This window comes from Alosa alosa, chromosome 19 (assembly GCF_017589495.1).
Source record: "Alosa alosa isolate M-15738 ecotype Scorff River chromosome 19, AALO_Geno_1.1, whole genome shotgun sequence".
NCBI classification, from domain to species: domain Eukaryota; kingdom Metazoa; phylum Chordata; class Actinopteri; order Clupeiformes; family Clupeidae; genus Alosa; species Alosa alosa.
In genome coordinates, this window is record NC_063207.1 from 18,860,883 (window position 1) to 18,871,180 (window position 10,298).

Here is a 10,298-nt window from a genome sequence, read left to right on the forward strand (position 1 = left end):
TTGTGATGATTACAGTATAAGGTGTATCCAGCTATTATTACCAAAGTACTATAGTCTACCACTGCTTTTCTCAAGATAACCTTCCATACATTGTGATTATAGGCTACTTATCCCCTATATATGTTGAAGATGCATGCTTTCTGTACATACCTTTTTGCATCTATATATTTTTTAAAATAATTATGGCCATCTCAAAAACAATATGATTTATAAAGCATGGCAATGTAAAGCCTTCCACTGGTAAAATTAATATGAAGTGCCTGTAACACATCTAAAAGATTTGTAAGATGTGTATGTTGGGGGTTTGGGGTTCTGTTTTGAATGATGTACACTACTAGCATGAATAATGTTTAGTATGCTGGAAATGCCTCTGGATCAATCATGCATGGTCAATGGAGTTGTGATTCACAGTGCCTGCTCTGCCAATGCATGTTCAGTATATGATGCAAAAAGAATGTTTAGTTTGTATAAATATGATGTATTATATCTATATTTTGGTCTATCAGTAAACACTATGCTGCCTGTTGGCAGTCCACTGTCTCCACATTGCTGTCTGTCTCTAGCGTATTTGCTCGTTTGAAGACTTCTCACCTCGTGGAACAACCCAGGAGTGTAATGACAAGGAAGAAGCACATAAATACTACAGTCGCCTGCACTCTAGCGTGTCAGGAGCCGACTTTACGGTCACTCATGCCCCGGGGAATTCATTAAACTCACTGAGTCAGGATTAGGCACGATTAGGAGGATTTCATACGGTGTAAGTAGAGTTGAATGAGCGCGAATCTCTCTCAGTGGAAACCCACTTTGCGATTAAAGTGCGTGAGCAGTCCGCTCCAGATATTAATGTCAACATCATCTTCGTCATAGCCTAAGTCTAACTTCTTATTAGTGTCATTTCCATTCAGTTCGAAGTCGAGATTTGAGAGGGGAGAGAATGAATTCCAAGACATATTTAGACTACGCATGCACGCATGGTAGTGATAATGTTCCATTTAAATCAAGCACAAAGAAGTCGCATCTCGTTTGATATTAAGAGGGAGAGGCGGAGGGAGCGAGGCTCAAGAGGGTGGTGAGAAGGAAACCTTGCAGCATCTCGAGAGAATGCGAGAATAATGGAGCCTGATGATGTGGCGTCATCATTGCCTAGTGACTCTCCTAGCAACAGGAAACATCTGTTTCGGCGAGGGCCAATGAGATTGCGGGGGAAATTGTGTTGTTGCTCGTTTCTGAAAAAGAATATTTTAAGACCTGAGAGAGTGCGCCTGACTCGCTGTGGGGATTATCAAAACGACCGTACGGATTCTGGGTGAGGTGCCGCGGTCACAGTCCAGAACAGGGACGACTGAGACCTCCACGGCTGAAGTTGCAGCAGTCACACACAGCGGAGCATCTTGGCTATAGCTATATCAGTTCTGGTCGTTACCACTGTCCGATCACACGTGAGAGGACTTGTCATTCCTGTCTACAGGTGGAACACTTTTGAAAGCTATCTGAAAGGTAATTTCTCATGCCTATGATATTCATTGACATTTTCTCAAACGTTGCATGGACCAATTTAGCCTTGGACTTGTAGCCTACAGACTGATACAACTAGGCTACAGCTATATCTTAACCAGCAACGATTTAGAGTTCTTGGGATTTATTCACCCACATGTTGCACTCTTTGCGCATTTTTGCTCTAGGATAATAATAGTGACCATTTCTATAATGTGTCTTTACTGGTCATAGGCTGTGGATACAAACGTGTGTTGAAAATGAAAGCCATGTCACTTGTCATCCCTGTATGCATTCAGGTGATAATCATTCACAATTCCAGATTATGTAATTTCTCTCTTCAAGTAGCCTACCAGTGTAGGCTATCGTCGCACTGTAATGACAATATCGCTAGTTTTCCCCTCAATCCTCCAGCCTCATTGGTTTCATCCACCCACTCACTCAATCTCTCATGCACACAAACACTATCTCACCCACGCACCTCTTCTGTGCACGGTGACAAGACGGCGCGTATTTAACCTGTTCATCACTGGTCCACCCCCGAGCGGCTCTTATTTGCAGAGCCCTCTTTCCTCACACGTCGGTAGTCTGGGGTAGGCAGGTGCCTTTGCGAGAGAGGGTTCATATAGTGGCTTTGAAGCAAGGGTATGATCCCAAATTATCCAGACGATTTTCATATTTCAAGTCTAGTGATAGGTATTTTCTGAAAAGGGCTGAACAGGCCTTAATAACATTATGTAGGCGTCAGAACAACTAGTAGTAGCCTACAGCATGTGAAAGTGTACTCACTTCTCTCTCTTTCTCTCTCTGCAGGAGTGCAAGGGCAATGTGTGAAAGTCCGCTGAGTCAAGCTCAGGAGAACAGGAGATCCATCCGAGGGCTGTGTGTGTGTGCGTGTGCATTTGCCCATCTCGAGGTAATCGTTCATCGTCACCTCTCTGCCCTGTGTGTCACTGGCCTCCACCACTGAGTGGACTCACGGCACACCCCTCCATTAACCCACCCTCTCCCAACCTGACAATGACACTGTGGTGATCTCCTTTCTCTCTGTCCATCAGACCGCCCCTGTCCATTCCCCCTGAGAGTCAGAAGCTCTTAACGACGTCGAAAGTTGCCTACTTCAAGAGGAAGTATGCGGAGGAGGAGGATATTCATGGCAGCCTACACGGATATTTACAAAAAGTGAGATATGTCTTCCATTATACGCACGTGCGTGTGTGTGTGTGTGTGTGTGTGTGTGTGTGTGTGTGTGTGTGTGTGTGTGTGTGCGTGTGTGTGCACGCCTTACAGTGCCAGTGAATGCAGAAATGTCACGGTTCTCCAAAATGATTGTCTAATTTCCTAAGCCTCTCACACACAGTGGCTCTTATGAATTACATAATTCCTTGTGGCCTTCTGCGCATCCCATAAATGGCATAATTGTCCCCTGTTCACTATTTAAATTGGTGCATTGCCCTATTATGTATACTGTGCCCTTGGTCTCCCAAGATGAAGAATGTCTCTATGTCCTTCCTTGTCTTTGTAGCCAGGTGTGTCATGCTCCCTTTCTTTAGTGCTCTCTTTGTCATCCTGACATTGCCAGCCTCCCTCTCTCATCCCATTGTCTTTCCAGCTAAATGTGTATCTCTGTTACCCAACATCTCTATTCATCCCCTGCTGTGCCAACACTGGCTGAATACTATAACCAAAAATCTCATGATGTTCTATTTCTGCTAAGTCTTTAGTTGCATCTTTTCTGACGCATGTCAATGTTGAAAATCAACATGTGCATACTATTCACAGTCAGAGGTTGTGTACACTATGTTTTTTATAGGTTAGAATCAGAGAGGGCCCTAGGTTCTAGGTTATGTTCTCCAAATGAAGAGTTGTGGCCTTCACCCTCTCTCCATCTATGTCTAATATTCAGATGTTTCAGATGTTGGTGACGTCTTCTGTTACATGCACTACATGTTCGTTACATGTGCATTTTTCCATGCTCTTTCTCTCTCTTTTTCTCTCTCCCTCTATCTGTCTCTCTATTTCTGTCCTGTAGCACCTGATACTTCGTGAGGAGCGCAGCTGTATCCTGCGCCTCTCCCTGGAGAAGCTGCGTTTCCTGGATGACCCCGAGGCCTACCTGCGTCGCTCCGTCCTCATCAACAACCTGCTGCGGAAGATCCACCATGACGAGAACGAGCAAGAGCTGGAGGAGAAAGAGGATCACGAGGACCAGGAGGAGAGGGACACCCAGAAACTATTCTGTTCTGGCAGGAAGAGACTGAAGGTCCTGGTGACGTCTGAGTGTGACACCCAGAACTTTAGCTACGCAGAGGTGCCTCAGTACAGGCTGGTGTCGTACGCCTCGTCCCCGAGTGTGATGTGCCTCTGTGGGCTGGGCGGCTGTCCCGCCCTGGCCTCTAGTCATGGAGCTCCAGTTTTGGTATATGACTTGGATGATCATGGGTGAATGGGATGGTTGAAGATCGTGGCTTAAGGAATAATAATAATAATAAAAAAAAGATTTCAGTCATCTGAGTGCACTGTAGGTGACTGTGTTGTCAGGGTGTTGTGTGCCAGGGCTGGTCGAGGCCAAAATGCTGTATGTTGCTTGTGCTTGGAAGCTGAGAGCCAGCTGTGGAGTATGAACCATGACTACTGTATAGCTGTCTCTGGGGAAGACCCTCCAGAACCTCAACCAGTATCAGGGTCTGCTTTTCATCTCTCTCTCTCTTTCTCTCTCTCTCTCTCTCTCACACTCACTCTCACCCACTCTCCATCTATCTTTCTGTCTATCTCTGTGTCTGTTACTTTAGCATATGTGTCTGTCAAAAGAATGACTTAACTGTTGTGGTTTCAAAGCCTTTCTGTATGAGTATGATTTTTTTGCTGATGTGAGCTATGATGCTTGTGTTTTTCAGGGATATGAACTCTAAAGAAGCCATGCACCTTTTTGTAAACATATTACATTATGTATACATAATGTTGAACCAGGGTCTAAAGGAAGCGCTTTATTTTGTCCCAAGATAGTCCCATGTTGTCTTTGAGCCTACAAAGCCTACTGGCATTGTAAAAATGGGCAAGGACACAAATACAAACCTCAGCCCTTCACTCTCTCCTTAGCAGCATTCTACTGCCCCCTATTGTTCAGACCTCTGACAACACATCTTGGATCACATGTAGGACTGTTCATCAGCAGGCTAAGATCAGACTCACTGTAGTGCAACGTGAGCTACTAGACACATATATCTCAGAGACTTACTTTTAAGTATATGTGGCAAATGTTATGTTCTTTGTAAACTGCTCTGAAGCCAGATGTGCAATGGGTTTATCTATTTCTGGGTATATGTGCCAAGTCTAACAACCTGAATGAATACCAATCATGACCTATAATTTGGGACTCTGTGGAGTAGCCAGTACTCTGTAGGCCTACTTAAAATGTTGTGTTCCAATTACATACAAATAGACTTTTCCAACAAAGTGTTTTCAGTTATTATTCAGGGCCTATTTCAGTTTGATTTCGTTTCAATGTTTTTTTTTTTTTTTAAATAAACACCATGTTTGCCAAATGTCTTCAAAGTAGCAATCGCGATTTGTTTATTTTTAGGTGACAAAAACTGTTCGTACCTGAATTGTGTTCTGTGTGTAGGCTAATTCTGAATTTACCCACATACTACAGTTGGTCAAAATTACCCAATTCATCGTTGTTTATTAGGACACACGGAAACTTACAGAGATGATTCTAAAAATAATTCGGACAAAACAGTTTATAACCATGCAGTGTCCATAGGCCAGGGTAGAATAAAATCTTTGATACTAGGACAGGCGCCTTTAGCCGATAACTTGCAAACAAGATGCTCCGATACTGGCACCTAGTGTGCAAAAGAATTATGTAGGCCTACAACGAAAATGGTTCTACTGTAGGCACAAGGCTATTGTCTCTCTTGCCTCTTGAGTGTTGGAAGGAATGCAGAGTTGCCGACAGCACAACAGCACAACAAAATGTCGATTGGATTTTAAATTACCGGAACAAGACGCCGGGCTACATGGCGTAGTCTTTCATTCAGTGTCCATATCAAGAAAAAGGCCATTGCTGCTTGTTTTTAACATGGACTATTTGGTTGAAAACATGTAAAAGTGGTGTTATGATGAGGAAAAGCGAAAAGTTGCACAACCTTCTTCAAGCAAGCAAGGTAAGTCTAATCCTAGTGTAAACCAAAGATTCTAGAGCGTTGTAACGTATTCTGTAAACTATTGGACTGTAGTGCATTAGAGCCTGAGGGCATAATCTGGGCCTGGGCGAACGTGCACCGCATGTGACGTAACGGACCGTCGCGTGACGTCATAAATGACGATAAATAAAGGAAGCACAGGTGGGGAAAACTCATTTATAACTTCACCGTAAACAGGTAGACCCACGCATCTCCTGATCAGCAGCTACAGGCAAATCTAAAAACAAAATGGTCTGTGCAGATTATGGAATGGGCCACTGCAAACCTCCAACCTGGTCCAAGGTGGGAATGGAGATAATGCCAGGAGACCTCAACAAGGTCTTTTTAGCCAAAGACAGTGCATCTTCTGCAGTCAGTCTGGAGTCAGGATGGGGCACGGAACTCTTCTTCCTGGGACTGGTGTGTGTGATCACCGTGGTCATTTGCCTTTGGATCTCTAAGAGGATGAACAAACAGGTGGGCTACTGTATATTTACCTTAGTCTCTCAATCTTCAACAAAAATAAAAGCATACATTATTCCCCACATATCCCCTGACATTCTGTTTTTTTCCTCAACTGTCCATTAGGATGATGATAAGGCCAACAAAGAAAAGCTGCCGGAGGAAAAGGGACTCCACGAGAAGATCCTGGGGAAGATGGGGGAAGTGGAGGAGCGCATCAGGGCCCTGGAAGAGTTCAAGCAGAGCCTGAACCTGAGGAAGTCCAAAGATGGGGGACTAAAAGGATTCTGATTAATTATCTGACTCATTAAGCCAAATAACAAGGAGATAGGCTATGCAACATTTTAATTTGTCAATAAAAACTCAAATTGAATTAAATAATTTGTAATGCCTGTTTGTTATCCAATTAGACACAATAAGCCTTGCATTAACTTAAATAAATCACAGTTTCTAAAATGTGGAGGGATTTTTTATTCCTGTTGTCTTGGTGCAGTTGAGAAGTACTTCATTTTTCACAACATTTTTCATAAATATGTTTGTTTTTTTAAACGAAAATGCTTATTTTTTTGATTCCATATTTCTCCCATATTGTCTTACAACCTTTTGGCATGTGGCAGTGTCATTTTCAGCCAGAACAAACATATTGGTCAAGAGGCAATCAACATTAATCAATATTTGCCAGGGGTGTATGTAAAATGTGTTTTTCCCCTACAGTTTGATAGAGAAGTATAGTAAGTATAATATATTCTTTTGATCCTGTGAGGGAAATTTGGTCTCTGCATTTATCCCAATCCGTGAATTAGTGAAACACACTCAGCACACACACAGTGAGGTGAAGCACACACTAATCCCGGTGCAGTGAGCTGCCTGCAACAACAGCGGCGCTCGGGGAACAATGAGGGGTTAGGTGCCTTGCTCAAGGGCACTTCAGCCGTGCCTACTGGTCGGGGTTTGAACTGGCAACTTGGTTACAAGTCTGAAGCGCTAACCAGTAGGCCACGGCTGCCTCGCCAAGAAGGCGCCAATACAGTAAGCTGTATTACGTGTTGTGTTATTGGTCATGTGTTACTTGCACATGAGGGTTGTACCTGCTTCTCATATCCAGAGGATGGCAGAGTAATTCTGTAAATCTTCATCGTTACCCACATACAGCTGATACATCCTAGCCTACACATTGGCAAACACAGTGATTTAGATACCAGTACGGTATTGATGCAGTACTTAGTGCTAGGCCTGCATGAAAGCACATGTTAACATGGATTGTGTATTACTCATTAGAAATAACACCCTACACCATACCATTAAATAAAATACACTATTGCAATAGTGAACAATGATGACCAATCAATTGAACTCATGAGTTCATTCATATCCTACAGAGCACAAAAAGACTGTGATTCACCAGGGGAGGAACAGAACACTAATAAACTAAACAATAGAGAGACACTGCTGGCAAGTGGACAGAGCCAAAACAAAGCCACATACGTTGGGAAGAATTAATCTTAACTAACCAAATAGAGAATATAAAGTGGCATAGTCAAACAAATACAGTACTTCATACAAGAAAAGGAACTTGGAACTTCACGAGTAAAGCACCTAGATTGTAATAATTAACTGTAAATGATTGGCTGCTCCAATGGCTGGCTATAAACACAAGGGGGTGTGGGTTGGGGGAGTGGGAGTATTCTTGCAGCAGTGGGATGGAGAAGCTGAGAAAAGACCATCAAAGGCTCGGCTGGGAGGACGGGAGTCACTGAGCCTGGTGTGTCTGGAATGCAGAACAAAGCCTCATAGAGATGCCAGTTCATAGACAGAGAGAGGAATAAACAGCAATCTCATGAAAAGAGAGTGCCTGTAAACCGCAATACTTAGAGAGCAGCATACAGTAGCAGGCACTGGAGGTAGCAGGAGTGGGATACTCCCTAACTGTAAATCGTCTCTCTAACAAAGAGGGCTTTTCATGAAAGCAATGACCTAAGTTTGAAAGCAAAGTTCACACACCAGACATCAGGTGACTGTCCTCAAACCGTCGAAGAACACACCTCTGCACTTTCCATGCACTTTCCATTTTTTTTAAATGAAAGAAAATGAAAGGAATATTTTCACAACATAGCACTTTGTCTGCAATATTGCCAGAAAACACCACTTAAAACTTAGAAACATCCAGGCTGTTGGTGGTGTTTGTGAGACAACCCATTGGAATAGCGGAAAATACACTTTCATAGGTTAGGCTAATCTGATGCATCTCGTGATCCATCTCCATCGCTCATGTGGTGCGTATCTAAAGAAATCAGAAGATAAATCTGTACACGGTGTTGTATTCTCAGCAGGTCTTCCATAGTTAAGGAGATAAAATCAGAGATAAGAGTCATGGCTATGCCAAAAACAATATTTCCAGAACTTCCTACCCAACTCTGCTGCTTGTAATCCTAATCAGTTCTTTGATAATTTGTATAATTGATCCCTACTTTTTTGTTTTGTTCAATCCCCATTTAATTGGAACAATTTAAGGATGTCAGTGTTGCCTCATGTCCAAGAACCACTCTCCAGATGAAAGCAAGAATTAAGCAGACTGTTAAGAGTGGATAAGTGTATGAATGCATGTAACTGTAATTGACCAAGAGGAGGCGCTGTTGCGCCAAATGTATGGAGTCACAGGCTAACACAGATATGTATAGGCCTAAGTATATATAGGCTACTCTTTTGATCCCGTGAGGGAATATGCAGAGGTGGAAAAAGTATGAAAATATTGTACTCAAGTAAAAGTACCAATACCTTGATGAAATATTATTCAAGTACAAGTTAAAATACCGATCTGAAAATGTACTAAAGTAAAAAGTAGTTCATTTAAAATGTACTTTTAGTAAAAGTTACTTAGTTACTTTTTTTTTTTTTTTTTGGGGTACCAGAACAACTAGTTTTACCAGAGACTTTCTAATGAGGAGATACAGCACTCAAAAAATCCTCCATAGTAATGCATGGGGTTAGTTTGTAACGCCAAAATGGCAGTTGTCTACACATATCACAACCCTTCCACGGCAAAACGTCGACATGTGAATACATTGAGCCAATCATGTGGTGTGTTGTAAAATACATTGAGCCAATCAAGTGGTGTGCTGTGAAGACATCGTGCCAATCATCTGTTGTGATCTCGCTGCTGGAGCAAGATTGGTGTCGTGAAGCCTTACACACACGCATTTCTGCCAAAATAGATGCACGATAAGTGCCCAAAAAGTGTTGCAATATGGCCGCCGAGTGGAGGTACTTGCCTGATAAGGACGTTGAGAAATGGAGATCTATGTGAAAAATCACCGGAGTTCTCCTTTAAGTTTGAGCAGTAGTTGATTTTCAAAGTTAGTTGCACTCATCCTTGGGTCGCTTTGCAGTGAACAGTAATCCAACACAACTGAAAAGCCCCTCACAAGCAGGGCAGGCCAATGTTGAGTTGCAGAGTTTTTTTTATATTTGGAAATGAGCAGAAGGTTCAGCAGATTAAAGGGTGTCGAACTGGTGGGGGAAAGTGGGAAGTATAGGGCAATGGAGGAGAGGGCCCTTGAAAAGTGGAATACAGGGGGCACAACATTTTCACCAGGCATTAGTAATAACTCAGGTTATCCACACATAAAAAATCCAAACAACTCCATAAGTAGAGTCATGTGTAATGAAGTGGAATAACACAGGGAAAAAGTATTGAACACGCTAAGAAAAAGCACTAAGGCAAGGAAAGGGAAGGAACGAGCTGGAATCTGTAAGTAGTTAGAGAGTAGTAATTTGCACCTTTCTATCTGTACAAATTAATATAAGCTTGGTTAGTAGCCTACATATCGATGGGCTATAAAAAGGTTTTTCATTACCAAGGTGTCACACAAGAAACATTTCATGATGGATAAAAGCAAAAAGCTCTCCCAAGACCTTTGCAACCTTATTGTTGCAAAACATATCAATGAAACTGGTTACAGATGCATTTCAAAACTTCAGAATCTTTCAGTAAGCAGCATGGGAGCCATTATCTGCAAGTGGAAGAAACATCACTGCATCATCAACCGCCCTTGCACAGGATCTCCTCGCAATATTTCTGACCAGGGAGTCAGAAGGATAGTCAATTCCAAGAGCCAAGGACCACTCGGAGAAGGCTCTAAAAAGACTTGAATTCAA

General features: G+C 42.6%; 1 long non-coding RNA gene across 1 annotated transcript; it reads left to right on the top strand.

Annotated features, from left to right (window-relative positions):
• The first annotated feature begins 1,160 nt into the window (after positions 1-1,160).
• Positions 1,161-5,037, top strand: LOC125284266. Its single transcript, XR_007191846.1, has 4 exons — positions 1,161-1,497; positions 2,308-2,410; positions 2,553-2,676; positions 3,527-5,037. It is a non-coding gene; the product is annotated as an uncharacterized LOC125284266 (long non-coding RNA).
• Positions 5,038-10,298: the final 5,261 nt, after the last annotated feature.